This window comes from Aotus nancymaae, unplaced genomic scaffold, assembly GCF_030222135.1.
Source record: "Aotus nancymaae isolate 86718 unplaced genomic scaffold, 86718_ANA_hifiasm-v0.15.2.pri h1tg000019l, whole genome shotgun sequence".
NCBI classification, from domain to species: Eukaryota; Metazoa; Chordata; class Mammalia; order Primates; family Aotidae; genus Aotus; species Aotus nancymaae.
This window is the reverse complement of record NW_026988431.1, coordinates 43,772,045-43,796,132: the sequence shown is the minus strand read 5'-3', so window position 1 is coordinate 43,796,132 and position 24,088 is coordinate 43,772,045. Positions and strand designations below refer to the sequence as shown.

General features: G+C 36.5%; 1 long non-coding RNA gene across 1 annotated transcript in view; it reads left to right on the top strand.

Moving 5' to 3' along the window:
• The first annotated feature begins 312 nt into the window (after positions 1-312).
• Positions 313-24,088, top strand: part of LOC105706551 (uncharacterized) — a 30,517-nt gene continuing 6,741 nt past the window's right edge. Inside the window, exon 1 of the long non-coding RNA XR_001104850.2 lies at positions 313-449. This is a non-coding gene — a long non-coding RNA (uncharacterized LOC105706551). The remainder of the gene's footprint in view (positions 450-24,088) is intronic.

Here is a 24,088-nt window from a genome sequence, read left to right as displayed (position 1 = left end):
ATGAAATTTGAAAATTTTACTTAATTTTCTGCTTAGTAAAGAAGACCAACGGTTATTATAATGTGATGGTGGATGAAATATTATAAATTCAACTTTGACACATTTACTCTGAAGGTGGTGGCCTACAGAATTCCATTGTAGGTAATAAAAGTTTCAGAAAAGCTATTCATTTGATCTTTGTGTCACAGTTCTAGGACTTTTTTTTTAAGGAGCAAGTCAGCAGTCGGTGAAGAGATGACTTGAAAGCTCATCCTACCTACTCACAAAGTTAGTTACATGTCAGTGTTTTACTTTGTTTTTTTTTCATTTCAGATTAACTGTCCTCTTCCATGTTCAAACCATATGTAACTGTAACTGAATGGGAGTTAAACATCTGGAAACCATTAGGATTGAATAGCAATGAAAGGCAGGAAGCACAAAACTGTGGAAAGTGATTTTGAGCGACCAGGGTAAGGAATGTAAAGAAAACTGTTGAAGGATATTCTAGGTTGTTTGCCAGTCTTTTTCTGAGGTCATTACTGGAGATGGGTCACTCTGAAGTGAAGTCTGTCAACTATGAACACAGCTAGATGAAATACACTATGGCGAAAAATGGAGGCAACTATAGGTTTAAAAGACATTTCCTTCTTTATCAAGGGCCTTACTTAAGTGTTGGCTGCTTGAGAGCCGGAATATGTCATCTTTATAATATTTGATAGTCAGTGGTTTGTTGGGACTAGCACATACCAGCTTATAATAATTGATTAAATTTTTAGGAATTTTTGTGAGCTAATTGTTGAAATCTGCCATGGTAGGAGCATTTACACCATGGAAACTGGCAGATACAGTAAGTCAGGGCTCTTTTTTAAGACAGCCAGTTTACCAACACACTACTGAGATAGAGTCAATTAAAAATGATTAGCCAGTAGTCCAAAATTCTTTAGAGTGTATGATAAACGATAAGGCATTCATTATATTTATGCTCTTCAATAATTTTTAGTGACATGAGAAACAAATCTGGAAGCAAAATTATAGCTCCAGTTTAGTCCCCCAAAATGCTAAAACATGTAGCTATATATAGAAACATTATAAGAAAGAAAATACATCAATGTCTTCACAGTGGTTATTCTTCGGGGGGTGGATTTACAGGTAACTATTGTTTCATGCACCGTATCTTTCCAGTATTCTATAAGTATTGCTTTTTTAATTAAAAAACACATTTAAAATAATGTGCCTAAGTATTAACATGTTTAAATTTTGTGTACAAGAATGACAGCGGGAGGAATAAGGAAGAAAGTTTGGAAGAGGAAGGCTTTCTCTTCCTAACTCATTCAGTTCTGTGAGAAAGGGATTGAGGAGAAACTATTATGACTTAATTGGAGTTAGGAGTTCTGCTAGGGTCACAGAGGGAATGAGTAGAGAAGCAAAAGACAAATGAGTAGAGAGAGGCAGGAAAAGTAGCAGAGGGAATACTAAAATAGGGAACAGAAATTGTATCCCTAGCAGCTTTAAGAAGCCATGTCAGAGTCATTTCACTTTTTGCGCATCAATTTTTTCCTCTCCAGACTGTGCAGACCACACTAGAAAAAAAACACACACATTTCATTTTAATCAAGATGTTCTAAGTGAACTTCCTCTTGAGGGCAGCCAGCTCTCAGGGTGGGTGTGTGGCAGCATGCGCTCACCTGGCAAAGGGAAGTGGTGCCGGTAGACTTGGATAGAGGAATGTTTGCTGGAGAGGAAGGAAGGGAATTGTGCAAGATGAAGGTAGAGGGGTGTCATTTAGTGAGGGCGCTGGAAGAAAACTGTCCTAATTATAAAAACTCAATGGTAGTATCAAAGGGATGTTTGGGGACAAAAACAGGATTCCAGCTTTGTTTTATTTTATATGTAGATAAAGAATTGCTTCTCACAGTCACATTTCTAACTTCTACCAAGGAATTTCTGAATGTGGTCTGCATGACAAGTATGACAAGATCGCTGATTGGGTGTTACAATGAGAAAATCAGGAATTTTCATTAGATTACTCTGAAACTAAATAAATTTTGTTTAGTAATGTTTTAGACACATCTCTTAAGGTCCAGATTATTTTCTAGGATCATATTCTAAAAGAGATCTTAAAAATGTAGTAGAATTTGTTTTTGAGACAGGGTTTCATTTTGTCACCCAGGCTGGAGTGCAGTGGTGCCATCCCTGCTCACGGCAGCCTCAACCTCCTGCCTCAAGCGATCTTCCTGCCTCCGCACTCCAAGTAGCTGGTACTACAGGCATGCATCACCAAGCCCAGCTCATTTTTGTATTTTTCACAGAGACGTGGCCTCACCATTTTACTCAGGCTGGTCTGAAACTCCTGAGCTGAAGTTGTCCACCTGCCTTGGCTTTCCAAGGTGCTTAGAAATCCAGGTGTGAGCCACAGCACTCAGCCTAGGAGAATTGTTATTAGTTGTTAACTCTGACACTAATGTAGTTAGAAAGAGGTGGAAACTAATAGCTCAGTACGTTACTTTATCTGTGGGTTCCAATTATCTATACAAAGTTGTTGCTTATTTCTACAATGGTTTCATGTCTATTATAGTTATTCTCACTCATCTTGAAGAAAAAAAATCCCCTGATGTGATAAATTACAATGGTTCCAACTCACATGCTTAAAATGTAATTAAAATTAAACTTTAATCTTTTTATAAAACTTTATTTAACGCATGCCATGTGTGCCTTTTTTCAAGGAGAGCTGTATTTTTTAAATGACTTTGTAAGTCAGTCTCATATACACATGATGTGGAAGCTAATTGGTTATCTCCATTTTAATTGTATTTTTGAGATATTATAAGAAAAATATCAATGTTGCACTCCACTGGATCCCTCTTCCCAAACAGACCTGGATGAGTCTAGCTTTGCCCAAGACCGTGGACTTCCTTGCTATGTGGGGCTGGGTGCTGAGGACATCGACACATCTGTAACCAAACCAGTGAACCTCAGTGGGAGCTGAGAGCCACGTCTATGGAATGAGGGCCTCTCATTCCTTTGTTCTCGATATTTCCTGGCAACGTGTACACAAGCACATGCTTTTAACAGATGGTGGAAGGCATAATTGGGATTTTTATCATAACATATCCCTCATGCTTCCACCATGTGCCAGAGAAGCAGAGATGCATGGGCTAGCTAGCTTCATCACAGCAGGACTAAAACCCCCTACTGCACTTCAAACCTCCCAAGACCCGAGTCCCTCCACGACAGACTCAACCACTCAGTTAGATGTGGTTTTCAGTCAGAAGTACAGAGCCAACTTTGGCAGACACGTTCATGTCAGATTGCTTTTAAGATCAATTGTTAATAGGAGAGAGACTAGAGCCTAGTTTATCTGGTAAGTTGAGGCATACATCTGTGCTGCAGAGCTGAGGCCTATGGGATTGGCAGAGAGCCCTAAACTTTGTACAGACAACTGTGCCTCAAAACCCGCACAGATGAAAAGGTCTCCTTTGCTTAACCCCATAGCTATGTGCTGAGCAAGTTAAAAAGAAAGCAGGATAAGTATGGCAAAGAACTTAGCCAAAGAAGCTTAAGAGGATTAATTTTGATTTTTTGCTGTTGATGTTCAAATCTAGTGTGTGCCTTCTCAGTTCAACATTGATTACCTAGGTCTGCTTTATAAAAGCGTATATAAATGGTGCATATTTTTAAGATAAAATTAATTCTTCATAATTTGTAAGTATCTAAAGAAGTACTGTTCATAATGTTCATATGACTCTTGTGCATTTATGCAGCTTGCATCATGCAAAGAATTTGAGGAGTTTTGTGAAAAGCTGGCTGGGAATATTTCACATTTTACCCAGGATGATTGAAATCGCAGGACTGTCCTTTTGGCACGTGCCTGAGCATTGTAATCAGTGACGTTTATATTTGATGGTCAGTAGCATAAAGAAGTACCTCAGAGAGCTTGAACTCTAACATGGTGGTGGTTATTGCTGGTGGTCAGGAGCTGGGAATCAGATGGTTGGGTTCAAATTTGATACTTTCTCCTACCAGCCAAGTAACTTTGATCAACACACTCGCTTCTCTAAACCTTGATTTCCTTATTTGTAAATAGGCATGAAAATATTATCATGAGATTAGTTATATCATTATAAAATATTTAAAAATATGTAAAAGAGATCGTTATAAAATATATAAAATATCATAGGATTGTGAATTTTAAATGAAGTAATATGTGAAAGTACTTAGCATAATACCCGTTGCATAATATGTGCTAAATAAACATTAGCTATTATTTATACAAAGTGATAAACAGAACTATATAATTTTCTGGTCCCACAGCAAAGTGAAAATGTGGGACCCTTTGTTCAGAAAACAAAGCAGGAAAAGAAAGTGCTGTTAAAGCTACTTTTAAAAAGCTTTTTATTCTCTTTCGTGCTCTCTATTGGCTTGTAATGGTGGTGTTGTATTTAATTACTAGATTTATTTTTTAGAGCAATTTCAGATTTACAAAAAAAAAAAAAAAAAAAGAAAGAAACAAGAAGAAAGTGGAGTTCTCATATTACCCTCTCCAGGTTTCCACTATTATTAACATCTTGCATTAGTGTGGCACATTTGTTACACTTGACAAACCAGTATTGACACATAATTACTAACTATAGTCCATAGTTTATATTAGAGTTCACTCTTAATGTGTATAGTTCTACATGTTTTGAAAAATGCATAATGTCATGTATCTACCATTACAGTATCATACAGAATAGTTTCGCTGATCTGAAATATCCTTTGATAGCTGGCTAGTCATTTGCAGAAAACTGAAATTGGATCCCTACCTTTCACCACATACAAAAATTAACTCAAGATGAATTAAAGATTTAATTGTAAGATCTTAAACCATAAAAATCCTAGAATAAAACCTTGGAAACAACATTCTGGACATAGCTTTGGGAAAGAATTTATGACTACATCCTTGAAAGTAATTGCAAGAAAAACAAAAATTGACAAGTGGGGCCTGGTTAAACTAAAGAGCTTCTGCATAGCCAGAGAAACTATCAGCAGAGTAAACAGACAACCTGCAGAATGAGAGAAAATATTCACAAACTATGCATTCAACAAAGATCTAATATCTGGAATCTATAAGGAACTTAAAGAGTTGTACAAGAAAAAAGCAAACTACTCCATTAAAAAATGGGCAAAAGACATGAACAAACACTTGTCAAAAGATGACATACAAGTCACCAACAAACACGAAAAAATGGTTATCATCACTAATCATCAGAGAAATGCAAATCAAAATCACAGTGAGTTACCATCTCACAGCAGTCAGAATAACTATCATTAAAATGTCAAAAAACAACAGATGTTGGTGAGATTGTGGAGAAAGAAAAAGCTTATACGCTGTTAATAGGAATGTAAATTAGTTCAGACACTGTGGAAAGCAGTTTGGAGATTTTTCAAAGAACTTAAAATAGAACTATCATTGATCCAGTAATCCCATTACTGAGTATGAATGCAAAATAACACAAATTATTCTACCAAAGGGACACTTGTACTTGCATGTTCATTGTAGCACTATTCACAATAGCAAACACATAGAACCAATTTAGGCGCCCATCAATGAAGGGTTGGATAAAGGAAATGTGGTACATATACACCATGGAATACTATGCAGTCATAAAATAGAACAAAATTGCCTGGCCAACATGGTGAAACCCATCTCTACTAAAAAATTTAAAAGGCCGGGCGCGGTGGTTCACACCTGTAATCCCAGCACTTTGGGAGGCCGAGGCGGGTGGATCACGAGGTCAAGAGATCGAGACCATCCTGGCCATGGTGTAAACCCATCTCTACTAAAAATACAAAAAAATTAGCCAGATGTGGTGGCATGTGCCTGTGGTCCCAGCTACTCAAGAGATTGAGGCAGAAGAATCACTTGAACCCAGGAGATGGAGGTTGCAGTGAGCTGAGATTGCGCCACTGCACTCCAGCCTGGCAACAGAGCAAGACTCCGTCTCAAAAAAAAAAAGGAATAAAATCATGTTCTTTGCAGCAACATGGATGAAGTGGAGACCATTATCCTAAGCAAATTAAAGCAGGAACAGAAAACCAGATACCACATGTTCTCACTTATAAGTGGGAACTAAACATTGAGAATTCCTGGACATAAAGGTGACAACAATAAACACTGGGACCTATTACAGAGGTGAGGAAGGGTTGAAAAACTAATAGTTAGGTACTATTCTGTATCTGGGTGACAGGATCATTTGTACTCCAAACTTCAGTATCATGCAATAGAACCAGGTAACAAACTTGCACGTGTACCTCCTGAGTCTAAAATAAAATTTGGAGCTGGGCATGGTGGATCACACCTATAATCCTGGCACTTTGGGAGGGTGAAAGGGTGGATCACCTGAGTCCAGGAGTTTGAGACCAGCCTGGGTAACACTAGTGAAACCCCATCTCTACAAAAAATACAAAATACTTAGCTGGGCATGATGAGTGCACCTGTAGTCCCAGCTACTACAGAGGCTAAGTTGGGGAAATCACTTGAGCCCAGGAGGTGGAGGTTGCAGTAAGTCAAGATTGCACCACTGCACTGCAGCCTGGGTGACAGAGTGAGACCAAAAAAAAAAAAAAAAAGGTTGAAAAATAAAAAAAGCTACCCTGTGCTTCGCCTGTGCATCCTTTCCCCACTATTTCCTCCAACCCCTGGAAGCCACTGATCTTTTATCATTGTCTCTATAGTTTTGCCTTTTCAGATGTCATATAGTTGGAATTATATATGTTGCTTTTTCAGATTAGCTTCTTTTAATTAGCAACATGCATTTCAGCTTTCTCTTCCATGATTTTTTTATGGCTTGATAGCTTATTTTTATTGCTGAATTTCATTGTATGGATATGCCACAGTTTATTCATTCATCTACCAAAACACATCTTGGTTACTTCCAATTTTTGACAACTGTGAATAAATTTACTGTAAACATTTATGTGCAGTTTTTTTGTATGTGGGCATGTTTTTAACTCATTTTGATCTTAGCCATTCTAATAGGTATGTAGTGGTATCTTTTTTGTTTTAATCTGCAAATTTTTAATGACACATGATTGGGAACATTTTTTCATATACTATTTGCCATCTATATATCTTCTTTGCAGAGGTGTCTGTTCAGATATTTTTCTCTCTTTCTAATTGAATTGTTTGGCTTTTTTATTGTTGATATTTTTTGTTTGTTTGAGATGGAGTCTCATTCTGTTGCCAGGTTGAAGTGCAGTGGCGCAATCTCAGCTCACTGCAACCTTTGCCTCCCGGATTCAAGCAATTCTTCTGCCTCAGCCTCCCAAGTAGCTGGACTGCAGGTTCACGCCACCATGCCAAGCTAATTTTTGTGTTTTTAGTAGAGGTGGGGTTTCACCATGTTGGTCAGGATGGTCTTGATCCCTTGACCTCGTGATCTGCCCGCCTCAGCCTCCCAAAGTGTTGGGATTATAGGCGTGAGCCACCGTACCCACCCTATTGTTGAGTTTTAAGAGTTCATTGTATATCCTTTCTCAGATATATCTTTTGTAAATATTTTTATAAAAGATATATAAAAGCATATATATATAAAAGATATATAAAAGTCCTTTCTCAGATATATCTTTTGCATTTTTTTCTCAGTCTGTGCCTTGTCTTTTCATCATCTTAATGAGTTTTTCACAGAGCAGAAATTTTTTATTGTAATGAAATCTAACATCAATGTTGTCTTCTAGATGTTTTATAGTTTTACATTTAGGTTTGTGATCTATTCAAAATTAATTTTTGTATAGTATAAGGTTAGATTCTATATTCATTTTTTGCATGTGGATGTCCAATTGTTCCAGTATCATTTATTGAAAATGCTATCCTTTCCTCAGTAACTTTCCTTTGTCAAAGATCAGTTGACATTACTGTGTGGGTCTTTTTCCAGATTCTCTATTCCATTCCTGTGCTCCATGTCTATTCTTTCACCAATACCACATTGTCTTGATTACTGTAGTTTTGCAGTAACTCTTGAGGATGTATTTTGTCAGTCCTTTGACTTTGTTCTTCTTCAATATTTTGTTGGTTATTCTGGGTCTTTGGCTTCCCCATGTAAACTTCAGAATCAGTTTGTTGGTCACCACAAAGTTACTTTCTGGGCTATTTTATTGAGATTGCATTGAATCTGCAGATCAAATTGGGAAAAACTGATATTTTAACATTAAGTCTTCTTGTCCATGAACATGGAATATCTCTTCATTTACTTGTGATCTACTTTGATTTCTTTCATTAGAGTTTTGTAGTTTTCTTCAGGTACATGTGATATCTTATACATATTTTGTTAAACTTATACATAAATATTTTATGTCTTTTATTTGCTATTTAATGTTATTCTGAGTTTAAAAATTAAAATGTAACTTTTGCCATTCATCTCATATCATGCAATTCCAGTTTTACATGCAAACATAAAACATTTAAGTCATATGTAGAATCACCAGAATTACACAGTGGAAAATCTGTACAGAATGCATATTCATGAAAACAGTCCAGCTGATAAATGAGAAGTGGTGGAGATACAGGCAGTATAGTTGATCACAGAAGGATGTTAACTAACTAGAGAATAAAGAATATTTCAGTTGGAAAGGAAATAATGTTGAACTCTGGTTCAAGAAACTAGGTCCCAAAATGAAAAGTGGCCAGGGTCACATAGGTAAAAAGTGATGAGAACTCTTCTTACCTCCCAAGCAGCATTGTTGAAATTCACTATATGATATTAGTTCAGGTTTCTTATTTACTGGATTTCAGGTCTGCTGACATTCAAAATTTTATTGAACTTGACTAGATACTTCTGGGAATATTCAGATGTACACACTGTGAGTCTAAGTGGAATCCCAAAACAGTTATGACTGTCACAGATGTAGCAATTCCTTTAACCCCAAAACTTGTTGAAGGAGAGACTAAATTAAAACTAGTCACACTGACAGATTTTTAATATTATGCATCGAATCTGCTGGGAAATAAAAGAGGCCTCTTCCTTCACAGGGGAGAAAAGTGACTGGTGTGTATGTGTTCTCGGCAGTAGTTTTTGCCATCTGAGCCAGGCTCAGACAGGGAGAACATCAGATTCAGAAGAGACCTCAGAGATAAACTCATTCAGTGGCTTTTAAACTGTGTTCTAGGGATCCACACACATTTCATTACATTTGTTGTTTTACGTATTAAGTTAGAAAATGCTTACTACTCAAATGTGTTATAGATCAAAGCTTGATGTGGTGGAAATCACAGATCATGATAATCTTCAAGTGTATCATAAGGAAACGCTATATATGGTAACTTATAAAATAGGTATACTATTTTTATCTGTGCTATGTATTGGGGAGCCATACAAGACTTCATTGTATGAAAGGATTCCTTTTCACAGAAGTTAAGTTTGAAAACCATTGATCTATTCATCCCCATCCAAATAAGCCTCTAAGAACTGTTGATAGATTCATAATACATGTTCAACAAATTTCAGCCATCAGTATTTCCTACAGATAGAGAAATTGAAGCCTAGGTTGACTAAATAACTTGCCTAAACCATCCAGATATTTAGCAGCAAAGCCAGAATTGTACCTGTGTCTTGACTCCTGTATCATTTTTCTTTTCACTCTATTGCAATTGCCTCCAGATTCCATCCCCAACAAAGCAGCTAAAATGTTAAGTCTTCCAGGCACAGGCTGTATTTACTGTTCCGTTGATCTATCCCTTTTCTTAGTCCTGGACCACGCTTGGAGAGCCAGGAGGGTAAGAGAGAGAGAGAGAGAGAGAGAGAGAGACAGAGACAGAGACAGAGACAGAGAGAGATCACCAGAGGATTCACCAAGATGTTCTTATTTTGACATCTTTAACACTGAAAAGGGACAGAAAAGTGACAGTCCTGCTTTTAAATGTTTATTCCATTTGCCTTATAAAAACATTTACATGTGGAGAACATGGATCTAAATTTCGATCAAAAATGTCATCTTTCAGAGGTCCCAAAGATAGGCAATTGTTTAGATCCTAGAGGACAGGTAAGAACCCACAGCTACCATGAACGAATAATGGTGAGTTCTGACCACCATCCTCCAACTCTACAAACTGTGGCACTACATGTAAATTTAAGATATCCAGAAACCCCACTTTTGAAAACTTTGCAGCCAGTTATGCAGCGTGTTCTGAAGATATTTTCAAATCACTCCTTCTCCCTCCTTTTCCCATCCTCTATACATTGATAGATTCTTGTCTATGACTGTCTTTCTAGTCTCTGAACACCTCCAAGTTCAGGCTTAAATCAACAAATGAGTAAATGAGGAAAAAACTAAAGCCCCAAATCTCTTTACAAAGGATTAAGTGTATGATTAGAATATTACTGAAGTATCTCCATGGCAAATAATAGGAACTCAATAAACACTTGAATTAATAAATTTGTGTTTTGCATATTTTTACTGAATTTTTAAAATTTTCTACCTACATATTAAAATGATAGTTGAAAAGCACACAGATTGATACAATGAATAACTCCGTAAGCAAAGCTGCCTTTATATGGAGGTTTGGCCCATGCCCTATAACACTAGCTACTTGCTGGTGAGTTTTAGTGATGGTGATGAGTGACTTACCTGAATTCAGCCATCTTTAATCTACTCCCCCTTGGGTTAGTGTGAGACATTTTTAAGGTTGCTGGTGTGGCTTTCACTCCTTTGGCACTATGTTCTGACCTAGAGATAAAATAATTCACGGACTAAACCAAACTCAGAACCAAAACATTTTAAAAGTAGACTAGTTTAATGTGAATGCAGGAAGACCTAGACAGCCAGGCCCTTTTCTCTTGATCGCTTCCATTCCTAAGCAGCTCCTTTACCTTCTTCAAGACTCAGCTCAGGACCAACCTCCTCTAAAAAGTTTGTTCTGGTTTCTTGCTCTGTGAGTTTTGGGCCTTACCTTGTGACTGCTTCTATCAAAGAGCCTATCACTTTGTGTCTCTGCTCACTAGGCAGTTATCCCTAATGGACTGTGAACAACTAGGGGTAGGGGGTAGGAACTGTGTCTTGCATTTTTTTATTCCAAAATGTCTTCTTTTGCCAGCTATAGAGTAGATGTTCAATAAATGTTTGTTGAAATAAAAAACTGGTTCTTGCCACTAAAAATTTTAGACAATTGGTATAATATCTCAGGTTGCAATTTTCTCATGTATAATTTTAGGGATTTAGGACTTTAAGTCCCTAAAGAGTCTGTGCATCTGGAATTATATTATTATCAAAATATTCTGTAAGAATTGCTCCCCTTTTGACCTTCAAGTTCTTCTGTTTAGGAGCTCTTGAATATCTTTTGGTTCTATAGAACTGTATGTCATGCATGGTATGTTAATATTGGAGGTGGGAATGGAAAATAGCCTAGTAGTTACTAGCAAAGATGGCATTGAAGAGATTTCTTCAAAAGGAATTGTCTGAATGATTATTTTCAAAAGAAAATCATCAATTCCATATAGACCTCAAATAAGTTTTTATTTACCTTTTTAAATTCCATTTGAAGACATATCAGCTTATGGAAAGGTCTAGAAGTATTTCCTCCTCTTGACTTGGAGTTCCCAACATATCAAGTTTTAATAATATTTGACTCAGGACCACAAAACATAATTTAGCAAATATACAGTTTGTGTTCAAGACATTTGAGGAAAATAAAAAACGTGAAGAAGTAATACTAAACTTCCCCTGTTTAAATTTCTATGTTGATTCAGTGAGTGAACATTGAAAAATGTATGACTGTGAATCTAAGGATAGTAATACTTAATACAGACTCTACCATAAAACAAAACTTTGTCCAGGCTTTTATCAAAAAGATAAGGAATAACAAGTGTTAGTAAGGGTGTGGAGAAAGGGAAACATTTGTACACTGTTGGTGGGAATGTAGATTGATGCAGCAAATATGGAGGTTTCTAAAGAAACCAAAAGTAAAACTACCCTATGACCTGACAATCTCTCTTCTGGGCATATACCCAAAGGAAGTGAAATCACCGCCTCATAAAGATATCTGCACTTTCATGTTGATTGCAAAATTACTCACAATAACCAAGATAAGGAAACAACCAAAGCATCTGTCAATAGGTGAATGGAAAAACTGGTACATATAGTATGATGGAATATTATTCAGCTTTAAAAAGAAGATTCTGTTGTTTGAGACAACATGGATGAATGGAAAGGACACTATTCTAAGAGAAGTAAACCAGACCATAGGAAGAAAAATACTGCATGACCTCACTTAGATATGAAATCTTTTAAAACATTGAATAAATAGAAAAGGAGAGGATAATGGTGATTGGGGTGAGAGGACAGGGGAAATGGGCAGATGTAGGTCAAAGGGGACAAAGTTGCAGTTATATAGGATGAATTAGTGTAGAGATCTAATGAACAACATGAGGATGACAGTTAAGAATATTATATACTGGAAATTTGCTAAGAGAGATTTTAGGTACTTTTACCACCCACACACAAGTAAGTATGTGAGAGGATGGATATGTTAGTTTACTTGACTGTAGTCATCACTTCATTGTATATCAAAACATCGTGCTATACATCTTAAATATATACAATAAAGAAAGTGTTCAAACTGCCCAAGATCTAGAAGCCATCAGAGACGATTGTATATCTCACTTGCAATGAGGCCAAGTGGGAGTTCATTGTCTCATCCCATGTCTCTGTTTTGTTTTTCTGAGAATTTGGGTCTATCTGAGGCAGAGAGAAAGTGTGTGCTCTAAGGATACTAAAAGCTGGAGCTTTTGTTCTCCTAAGTAGGAAACACTCAGAAGTAGGGATGTTTGCAGGAGACAGTCCTTTCAGAACAGAGGTAAAACATTTTTCAAATTAAAAAAATAATTTGGAGGCCCATGGAAAGAAATTGCTGTTTTTAATGAACTAAGTTAGAACAGGAGGACTCTTCAACTGGTGAGAAAATAGAATTTTAAGAAAAGGGAAGAAAAATAAATGTTGTAGATATGAGGATCTTTGTTGTTAAGCAGTAGTGTGTGTGTGTGCATGTGTGTGTGTGTGTTGTTTTTTGAGCCTTACTGCTAGTTTGTAAAGATGAACTGTCCGATTATAAAGCAAACTGCAGTTTGAAATGTAAAATGACCCCATAATGAGGCCTGTATTTGCGTTTACTGCAGTCTTTCCAGGAATGTAGGCACAGGCTAATCTGTGTGTATGGGATTATGTTAGCTTCTGAGAGACTCCGGGAAAGTGTTGTCCTGTTAAAGTCATAAAGGCTCTTCTTTTTCTTCAAAGGGTATTTTTTTTTCTATGTAGAAAATCTACCAGAAAACCTTACCAAATATCAAAGGATGGCAAAAAGTGTTATCTCAGATCTTCTATTCATGTTTGGGAATTCTAATAAGCTGAATTTATGTTTTTGCTTATTTGTTTGTTTTGTTTTAAATTTTTGTGAGTACACAGTACATGTAAATATTTATAGGGTTCATGAAATATTTTGATACAGGCATACAATGCATAATAATCACATCAGGGTAAATAGGGTATCCATTGTCTTAAGCATTTATCCTTCTTTGTGTTTCAAACAATCCAATTATAGTCTTTTAGTTATTTTTAAGTGTGCAATAAATTACTGTTGATTGTAGTCACTCTGTCATGCTATCAAATACTAAATCTTAGTCATTCTATCTAATTATATTTTTGGACCCATTAACCATCCCCATTTACCCCTCAGCCCCACTTACCCCTCATCCCCACTTACCCTCATCCCCACTTAACCCTCATCCCCACTTACCCCTCATCCCCACTGCCAAACTATCCTTTCCGGCCTCTGGTAACCATCATTTTACTATCTACATGAGTTCAATTGTTTTTATTTTTAAATCCCACAGATAAGTGAGAACATGCAAAAGTTTGTCTTTCTGTGCCTGGCTTATTTCACTTAGCATAATGACCTCCATTTCCATCCATGTTGTTACAAATGACAGGATATTATTGTTTTTTATGGTGGAATTGTACTCCATCGTGTATAGGTACATCTTCTTTATTCATTCATCTGTTGAGGGATGCTTAGGTTGCCTTAAAATTTTAGCTATTGTAAACAGTGCTGCAACAAACACAGGAGTGCAGACATCTCTTCAATATAGTGATTTCCTTTCTTTTAGGTATATACCTAACAGTGCAATTGCTGGATTATATGGTAGCTCTATTTTTAGCTTTTTGAGGAACCTCCAAACTGTTCTCCATGGTGGTTGTACTAATTTACATTTCTACCAACCGTGTACAAGGGTTCCCTTTTCTCTACATCCTTGCCAACATTTGTTATTGTCTGTCTTTGAATATAAGCCATTTTAACTGAGGTAAGATGATATCTCACTGTAGTTTCAATTTGCATTTCTCTGTTGATCAGTGATGTTGAACACTTTTTCATATATCTGTTTGCCATTTGTATGTCTTCTTTTGAGAAATGTCTGTTCAGATATTTTGCCCATTTTAGAATAGGATTATTAGATTTTTTTCCCCTATAGAGTTGTTTGAACTCCCTATATATTCTGGGTATTAAGCCTTTGTTAGGGTAGCTTGCAAATATTTTCTCACATGTTGTCTTTTCACTTTGTTGATTGTTTCCTTTGCTGTATAGAAGCTTTTTAGCTTGATGGGATTTGCCATTTTTGCTTTGGTTGCCTGTGCTCATGGGGCATTACTCAAGAAATCTTTGTCCAGTTCAATGTCCAGGAGAGTTTCCCTAATTTTTTTTTAGTAGTTTCATAGTTTTAGGTCTTAGATGTAAGTCTGTAATTCATTTTGATTTGATTTATGTATAATGTGAGAGATAGGGGTCTAGTTTCATTCTTCTTGATCTGGATATTCAGTTTTCCCTGCACGTTTTTTGGAGAGACTGACCTTTCCCCAATGTATGTTCTTGGCACCTCTGTCAAAAATGAGTTAACTGTAGGTGTATAGATTTGTTTCTGGGTTCTCTATTCTGATCTGTTGGCCTATGTGTCTGTTTTATGACAGTCAGTACCATGCTGTTTTGGTTACCACAGCTCTGTAGGATTATTTGAATTCAGGGACTGTGATTGCTCCAGTTTTGTTTCTTTTGCTCAGGATGGCTTGGCTATTCTGGGTCTTTTGTGGTTCCATATAAATTTTAGGATTATTTTTTCTATTTCTGTGAAGAATGTCATTGGTATTTTGATAGGGGTTGCATTGAACCTGAAGAATGCTTTGGATGTATGGACATTTTAATAATATTGATTCTTCCAATCTATGAACATGAAATATCTTTTCATTTTTTGTGTATTCTCTTCAACTTCTTTTATCAGTGTTTTATAGTTTTCATTGTAGAGGTCTTTAACTTCTTTGGTGAAGCCAATTCTTAGGTTATCATGTTGTTTCTGAGCTCTAACAAATAATATAAGCTTGTTTACTTTGTGACAACAAAAATTTGTTTCTCTAGCTGTGTATTCATATATCAGGGCCATTGGACTTTTTTTTTTTAATAGATAAAACAGGCACAACATTTATTTTTAATTTGTGGGGCACTATTAATAAAACTAGTACATTTGTAGCACTACAATGATGTTGAAGCAGGAAATTTCCCTAAATCTTTTGTGGGCAGGAACTGGAGTGCAGGCACTGGAACTAGCTAGCTGCTTCAGCACCAGCAGAGGCAAGCTCCACTCACTCAAACCCACTGTGCTTAACCCCTTGTTGGAGGGAGCACATAGGTGAGGAGGTACAGGAACTGGGGTGAGCATTTTGGGGTGCCAGCAGGAACAAAATTTGTACTGGTTCCATGGCAGCATCTTGGGGGGTGCCCATGACCCCTGAGGCCCCAGAAGGAGTCTTACAGTCAGTGCTCTTTTAGCTTTGCCATTCATGGACAGCTTAAGTGTTAACAGCTCAGTAGAAGGTCAGTGTGACAGCCTTTTGCACCCACACCTGAGTTCTTATCTGGTGTCTAGGAGGAATGCTGCATGAATGAATTTGAAGGATGGTCAATGTGGGGGATTTTATTGCCAATGAAGGTGGCTCTCAGCAGGAAGGGAAGCTGAAGAGGGGATGGATTGGGGGAAGATAGTCTTCCTCGGGAGTCTGGCTGGAGATGGCCCAACTCCTCTCCAAAGCTGTGCCTTCAAGCTGTCCCTCTGAAGTCAAGTTGCTTCTCTCCAACTGTAGTCTCTGACATCTAGCTGCATCTCTTCTCTCTCTGCTGGCTGAGCCTGGGGTTTTTATGGGCACAGGATGGGGGGTAGGGTGGGCCATGGGTAGTTTTGGAAAAGGCAACATTCGAGTGGGAAAACAGGGATGTATGTTCTCACTTTGGGCCATGGTTCCAGGCTTGAAGGTGAGGCCCTCGCTGGGGACCCACCTTCTTCTACCCAGAGTGTCCTTGTTTCCTGTCCCTATCAATGTGAAAATTGGTTTTGATTTAAAATAATTAAATATTATTTAACAGAATCAAAAGTTTTTTATTGTTAGAAAGACTTAAAAAATAGATCCCACATTGATCTATTTTTAGGCTTGGTGGTGACAGAGCCTGGCACTTAAGGGACACTCAATATATATTTGTTGACTCATGATTGAAAAGTATCAATTTTGAGGCTAAAATGAAAACTCTACTTAGAGTATAAGAAGTTTATATAACTTAACCACTATTATGATTTTAGCTGAAAATTTCATTTTTCTTCCTTCGTTTAGATTTTCTGACCTCTGAAAAGTGGAAGACAATTTTATGTTAAAAAATATTATCTCTAGGCCAGGTGTGATGATTCATGCCTGTAATCCCAGCACTTTTAGAGGCCAAGACAGGAGGATTACTAGAGACAAGGAGTTTGAGACCAGCCTGGGCAATATAGCAAGACCCTGTCTCTACAAAATAAATAAATAAATAAATAAATAAATATATAAATAAATAAATATATAAATAAATAGCTGAGTATGGTGGCACATGCTTATAGTCCCAGTTATGCGGAGGCTGAAGTAGGAGGATCACTTGAGCTTGGAGGTCAAGGCTGCAGTGAGCTGTAATCTCTCAACTGCACTGCAGCCTGAGTGACAGAGCAAGACCCTGTCACACACACACACACACACACACAATCTCTAAAACCTCTAAAATGATGTGATATCTGGAATTAGCTTCAAAACAATGAACAAGATGAGTTACAAGTTCATCACTGTTGAAGCTGAATGATTCATACATGGGGGTGCATTATATTACTCTCTATACTTTTACATATATCTAAAACTTTGCAATACGTAAGGTTAAAAAAAGGATTTGTAAAATTGAAATGTAGTTCCTGTGTCTTTCTGAAATATTTATTTCTTATTCTGGGTCCCTTACTTAAAAGACAAATGGGGTTGGGGAGAGCATTTCCAGACTCGAAAAATTTAATAGTATTGCTTATCTCCCTAACCCTAGGCCTCCTCTTTGGGAGCTTCTGGGCAGGAATGAAGGCTTTTGGAAGCTTCCCAAGACTTATGGTTGAACTACTTACTTTTGTTCCCATTACCTTCTTTTCTGGATGGAGGAAAAGCCCTTTAGGTTCAACAATTTACAGGGGTGTGACAGGGGAGGCGGTTTTTCATTGAGAACGAGATAATGGCAGCATTCCTTGCTGGAGAAAGGAGCTGCAAGGATCTGCGTGCTATTGCCTCAGGGCACACTCCAACGACTGAAACCAGCTGTTGCTGACTGAGCTGGCTTTTAATTAATTATTTTGGTAATTGTGTTGGCAATTTTCCCTTTTCCTTAGTCTTTTAAAAAAAGCAAACACATCTAACTGTTTATGTAACTACTAGAGAAAACACAAGGCTCTTAGCAACTGACCTAGTGTACCTTGACCAAATTGTATTATATTTTGTGGGCATGGACTGTCATCTAATTTGTGAGTCTTTTTTGATCACTGATGTTTGGCTGGTAATATTTCAACAAAGGAGAGGAGATACTCGGGGGCTGTCTTTGCTCTTGGCTTGTCAGATGTTCTCACCCTGCTCCGGTATAATTGAGCCAATGTGAGTTTTAATCTTTTTTTCTGCATTAAGAAATGCTCAAATTTATATATAGAACACTGACATCCAATATATATTTAAGCAGTTCTCTCTAGGCAGCATAAAAGAAACCTAATACCTTTGTAACACTATAATGATGTAAAAATTGGTTTTGTTTGACTTAAAATGATTAAATATTTGTTAACAGAGTCAATACTTTTTTTATTGCTAGAAAGATTAAAAAAAACAAACTCTGGAGATCATTCTATCTCAAAGTTCTTACTTTATGCAGTAGAAGTTACTGATGCCTAGAAAAGCCATGTGACTTGTCCACTATCATGGTCCCTTTGAAAAAACTCAAGTTGCTTTTGCTCTCTCTGAAATGCAGCTTTACAGGGCCTGACAAGAAAATTCACTCAGCACGGCCATAGTTCAAAAGTTAGTGAGCCATAGGAGCTATGGCAGAGTAGAAAAATGAATTTGCTATCGTCTGCAGTTTTATTTTATGCAAGACACATACCATGGAGCCTCCAACTTTAGAGTTCTCAGATAGACAATGTAATGTAATGTTTCTATTACAGAAAAAAATAGAGAAAACTTAGCCATAAAAGATCTAGTTCAAAAATTCAGTTAACGTGCATTTGGGAAATCAAAAATATCCTTCTCATATTCAAAGAAAATAATTGCTGTTAAAGTCAATTTTGGGAAAGTCTGCTTTTAATAATACTTTCTTTGGAGAATAGTCACTCAAAAAAATTGAGAAAATAGATTCAGCTTCAAGTAAAATATTCTCTATCCACTATACTGATAAGACAGAAATTGGGGGCAGTGGGAGTCTTTTAGAAAAGAATCAATAAATGGAGAATATATTACCAAGTGAAATGCACCTAACATTTTATTTCTCCTGAAAGAATATTTATAAGAATTAACTTTCCTCTGTGTATGAAGTGTATATTATTTATAGCTATTTAAAGCTACTAAAAGAAAATTGAAAAAGGCAATTGAAAAGTGTTTACATTCTCTTAACCTTTTGCATTTTGACTTATTCCAGCTACTGCCACCATACATAGAACCTTTCTCATTCTAAAGGAGACACAGACCACTTTGTAGAACAAAAGTGGCTTTAAACACTTATGATCTTAGGAGAGTGGAGAAGAGAGGGGGGAGGGAAGCAAGGAGGGTAGAAGAAAGGACTCTTTTCTAACAACCTTTTAAGAGCAATATTCTTAGAAATATTTAACTCCTGTAAACTTTGCCTCACATATTTGCCAAGTGCTAAAATAAAAGAGTAAAGGAGACAGTAATAATAGTGGGCTATAAAGGTGGATGGAAGACAACAAAGATAACTCCAGGAAGGGAACAATGCCCGTGCGCTGACCCTGGGGAAGGAAGCAGGGGCATATACGTCTGGACCGTGAGTTGCAAAGCACTTGACCTTCAGTTCCTCTGTGGACGATGTAAAATAAATAGCATCCCCCTCTTCTTATTTCAATTCCAGTTAATTTAAGTGCATGAAACTTGGGAACTGGGTCATCTGTTCCCCTTACTGCTAATGAGAAATTTTGAACCGGGTTATTTCATATGTATGAGCCTGATTATCTATCAAAATGATCTCCTGAAAAAAACTGGATAGTGACATGCTGTGGATATTATTTATACATTATACTATTGACATACTGTAGTATTTTAAAGGGCCTCAGAGCTTTTTTTTTGCATGTGATCCACTGTAAGAAATACATTTTATATCACAACACACATATGCATATATGTAAATGTAAATTACTGAAATGGAAGTTTCATTTAAAAAATACTTTTCCTTACTAGGTATGATGCATTCTGATATTTTTCAATTTCACTGTATCATTTAAAAAAAATTCTGCGTTTAATCCATTACATTGATTTTACCACCCACGAAAGATTTGAGATTCAGAGTACGAGTCTGAATCACAAACATAAACAAAGCAGGGTGCTGGTTGTATTTGAGAACGATATGAAATTCAAGTATATCTTATTTGAAACAAACAAGTCTGGTAGAACCCAGAAGTTATCAAATTTGGGTTTTATTTGTCATAATATAAAACTTAAAGTTTTTCAGAATCAGGTATTTTTCCAATTAGTATGTGGCTTATGCTGTTAAAAGACGATTTGGCAGCATAGCTCTTAAATTTTAGACATTTTGCAATGAGAAGAACAGTAATTTCTCAGTTCTGGGGGGTCTTAGTATAACATTGGGGACATTGGGGCCTTAGATAAGAAAGAACATCTTCTAAATAGAGAATTGCAAGAAGATTGTTGCAGATAGACAACAATCTGGAGACAGAAAAGAGTTCTTAAAAATCACAAAATACTTACTAACACATCACACCCTTACCATTGAATTTAGTTCTCCACAGGATGGTGAATGCTTCCAAGAATCTCACAGTTAAAGCATCTTAAAGTTTTGCTTTCCAATGCCCTGCTCAATAAATGCAGGATTCCCCTCTGTGTTATTCTTTCAATTATTAAAAATATATTTATTAAACATCTACAATATGTTCAGAGATCCAGAAAGCAACAAAATTTAAAAAGCTGTCCCCAGGATGCCTACAATTAGTTAGAAGAGATAAAAGATGAGCAGCAATATCCTAAAATGGATACTCATCCCCAGTAAGTGGTGAGCTCCCTCTGTCTATTTTCTCCTGCCATAGTAACTCAGTTTCTTCTATTACTGGCTACTTCTTTATTAGACAGCTCTGGTTGTTAGAAAGTTTTTTACATTGAATTTTTCCTTCAGTGACATCAGTCCAAATTCTATTTCTGTCCTTGGTGGCCACACAGTTAAAAAAAGAAACAAATTTGGAGTAAACTCCGCTTTACCAGATATACATCAAGAGGGGAGACACGTTCCTAAGACCCCATGAAAATCAGAGTGGGATGCACCCACTGGCATCCCAGTTTGAGAAAGGGTAACTCCTGGACTGAATCCTAAAATAGAATCAGAACCATAGGCTATTTTAGTTGACAGAGACCCTTCAAAGATATTTAGTCAACTTCTATAATTCTTTAAATAGGAAAATGAGTTTGCAACCTAATCCACTGAAATATTTTCTAGGAGATGTAATTCTGATGTTAATAAGGACATCGGTGGGAAAATAGGATTCACTTTTCAGAAGTTTAATTAAGTCAACTTTGCTGCAACAGATTTTTTTACCCCTGAGGCTGATATTTGATATGGTTTAGCCCCTAAAGTAATCTTAAACATAAGACTCTGGGCTTTATGATGAAGAATTTGAGTACATAATATCCCTAAGTGAGCTGAAGTTAAGAAGAACTAGCATGAATAATAAATTGTAGTACAGGCTCTAATTTATGTAGTACATAGCTTTTCAAGCTATGGATTATTATTGTTATTATACTATATTCACTGTTCACAATGTGTGTTCACAAACCTGCTCTTTTAAAGCCTCACAATAATCTTTGAAGTAGATTTTTAAAAACATTTGTTTCACAAAAGTGAACTAAGAAAGAATTGCTCTTATACTCATGGCGAATGAGAACTGGAATAGTGTAATGATTTTCTAGTTTAACTCCTGATTTCGTAGAACCCAAGGTAGGTAAGAATTAAGCAACCTAGTAGATTTAGGACTAGAATTCAGGAATAAGGCTCTCAGGAGATCTTTTTGCCTGAGGTTCTGTACATGTTTGCCAGAATCCTGTGTGGATAATCCGTAAGTCTCATCAGATTCCTCTAAGATTCCTTTATAAATTGGACCATGTTATACCTCTTGTTATGAAAATTTGTTTTCTCACTTGGCTATAACTTGGACGTCTTTCTATGTTGATACATATGTTGCAATCTCATTGTTATTTTTGGAGGATAAAATAATTGGTACTCAGTAAGTATGCTCCAACGCATTGATACCAATTATTTGTGGCCAGTGTCAGTCTTGACTCGTCTGTGCCCATGCCATATTGGTTATTAAAGATTTTGCAAACTGATTACTAGTGCTTTCTCTGTATTCAAAAAATAAAGCAGCTGTCTCTCTCAATTCTTGAATGTAACCATATTTCTTAACAAACCTAGAGCTTGACGAAGGCTAGAACTATGTGATAAGCATGCAGATCTTCATAAGGCAAGGCAGACAGTTTGTTGTTTTTAGAGAGCAAGACTGAGGTCTTTCTATAGATGTCTAGGCCAAATGTGGAAGTTGACACTTGGCAACAACAGGTAACTTTTGTTATTTTATTTTCCACAAGAATTCTGACTGTTAGAGAACCTTCCATGGGTATTTTAATCATTTCTGCTCTTTTGAACGAATTTAAAGACATCGTAATCCTTAGTGATAGTCTCTGAGAGTTAAAGCAGGATTTCTTCCTCTGTACCGTCTTGAGTCACAATTGTACATGTGCAAACAGTTGAGCAGAATATCCTTTGATGGAGTCACCAAAATGGCTGAAAAGGACAATGATTTGATTGATGGCAAAATAAGATGTTTGTCATTTGATAGTAGAATTGGATAAGGAAATATTTTGGAATTTCCCCTCAATTTTCTCATCAAATATAGTTTTGACAGAATGAAGAATGTAAGCGTTTTTTTTTTTTTTAAACTCCTATCTTCGAGATAGAAAACTTTCACCACTCTTGTGAATTCCTAATGAATTCAGTGTTATTTAGTTTCATGTGTTGCCAACATTTATGCCTTGCAGAAAAATAAGCAACTCCATAACGTTTTAAATTAGATATTTGTGATTTTGACTTGTGTCTATCAAAATGACAGTCATAGTGCGACTTTGGACGGTTGGGATTTGTAGCACATTGGAAAATCGAAACTCTTCCTTTGCAGTAAATGTGAAACCATAATTGATGTGAGTTCCTTTTTTTTTCCTGTCATCATCAACTAACCCCCAAAATAATAATAATAATGTAACATGAGTACTGAGGAAAAGTGTCTGGTCAGGCTGGTTGAGCAGTGAATGAAGCTGATAGTGTTGGGTGGTGCAGTTGTTTTTTCCAGGGAGTCTATCATTTTAGATCTCTGACAAATGGAATTACTCTTTATTTTTCATTTACACATTGGCTCACAGCATAATACCTGCTACCATTTGATGGAAACTATTACCCAATTTAAACAAATTTACTTTAATAATCCACTTATTTCTGTAGTTATGATGTATTCAACTTATGGGCTAGAAGAAATTGAAGAAGAAACACATATATTTTCAAGGCCTAAAAGCTCCTATTATGCTATTAAGGCATAACTTGATAGGGCCTAAAAGCCCTATTTTTGTTTTATCAAGGCAAACTTTAAATTAAAAGAAAACTTATACTCATCTTAAAACAGAAAACATTCTGCTCATGGTAAGACACAGAGCAGTGTAAATTACACACATGCGTGATGACATCAGAAGTAGCTAACAACATGTCCTGACTTGAATTAATGTAGGACCAACTCTGAATGTGTTCTCATTCAAACTTCGGCATTCTGCACCAGTCTATATAATTTGGTTTGGGTTTTCTTATTTTAGGTAGTTTTATGATTATTATTATTTTAGGTACTCTTATTTAGGTACTTATTTTAGGTACAGATATTTTTATCCCCTTCCCCTCCTGCCCTTCATTCAACATGCACACAATTAAATTATAAAATTATGTATGATTGTCAAATGACAGAGAGTCTGTCTCTGGAGGTTCTGTTACACTACCCTCAATTTTCTCCTGTACCAACAAGCCTATTGACAACATCTACATATGTGCTCTTAGATACTCCTTCTTTGATCTAAGGAACTGAATCCTGTTTAAATGAAAGCAAACACCCCTAAGAGGGGTAATGTTTAAAGATTGTATCAGTCATTAACACCATAGCATAAATTGTTGAATTCAGGTAATTAGCATTTATTACAGGGCTTTTGAGGGCCTATGTCAGGCCTAGTGACCCTAAAGACATGCCCTTGAGGAGTTTTTGACTTCTGTGATTGTTTCATTTGGTAATGTTGGACAAGTTGATTCACTTTGGGGCTCAAATTTGTCATCTGTGAATTGAAGGGACTGGATTAGAGTAATGGCTTTTAAAATCTTTAGAGATTCCCAGGCTCTCCCTCTGGAAAGAAAAGGGGCTCTAACCAGTTGCAGCTCTTGGTTCACTTAATTATACCTTAGTCATTTTGA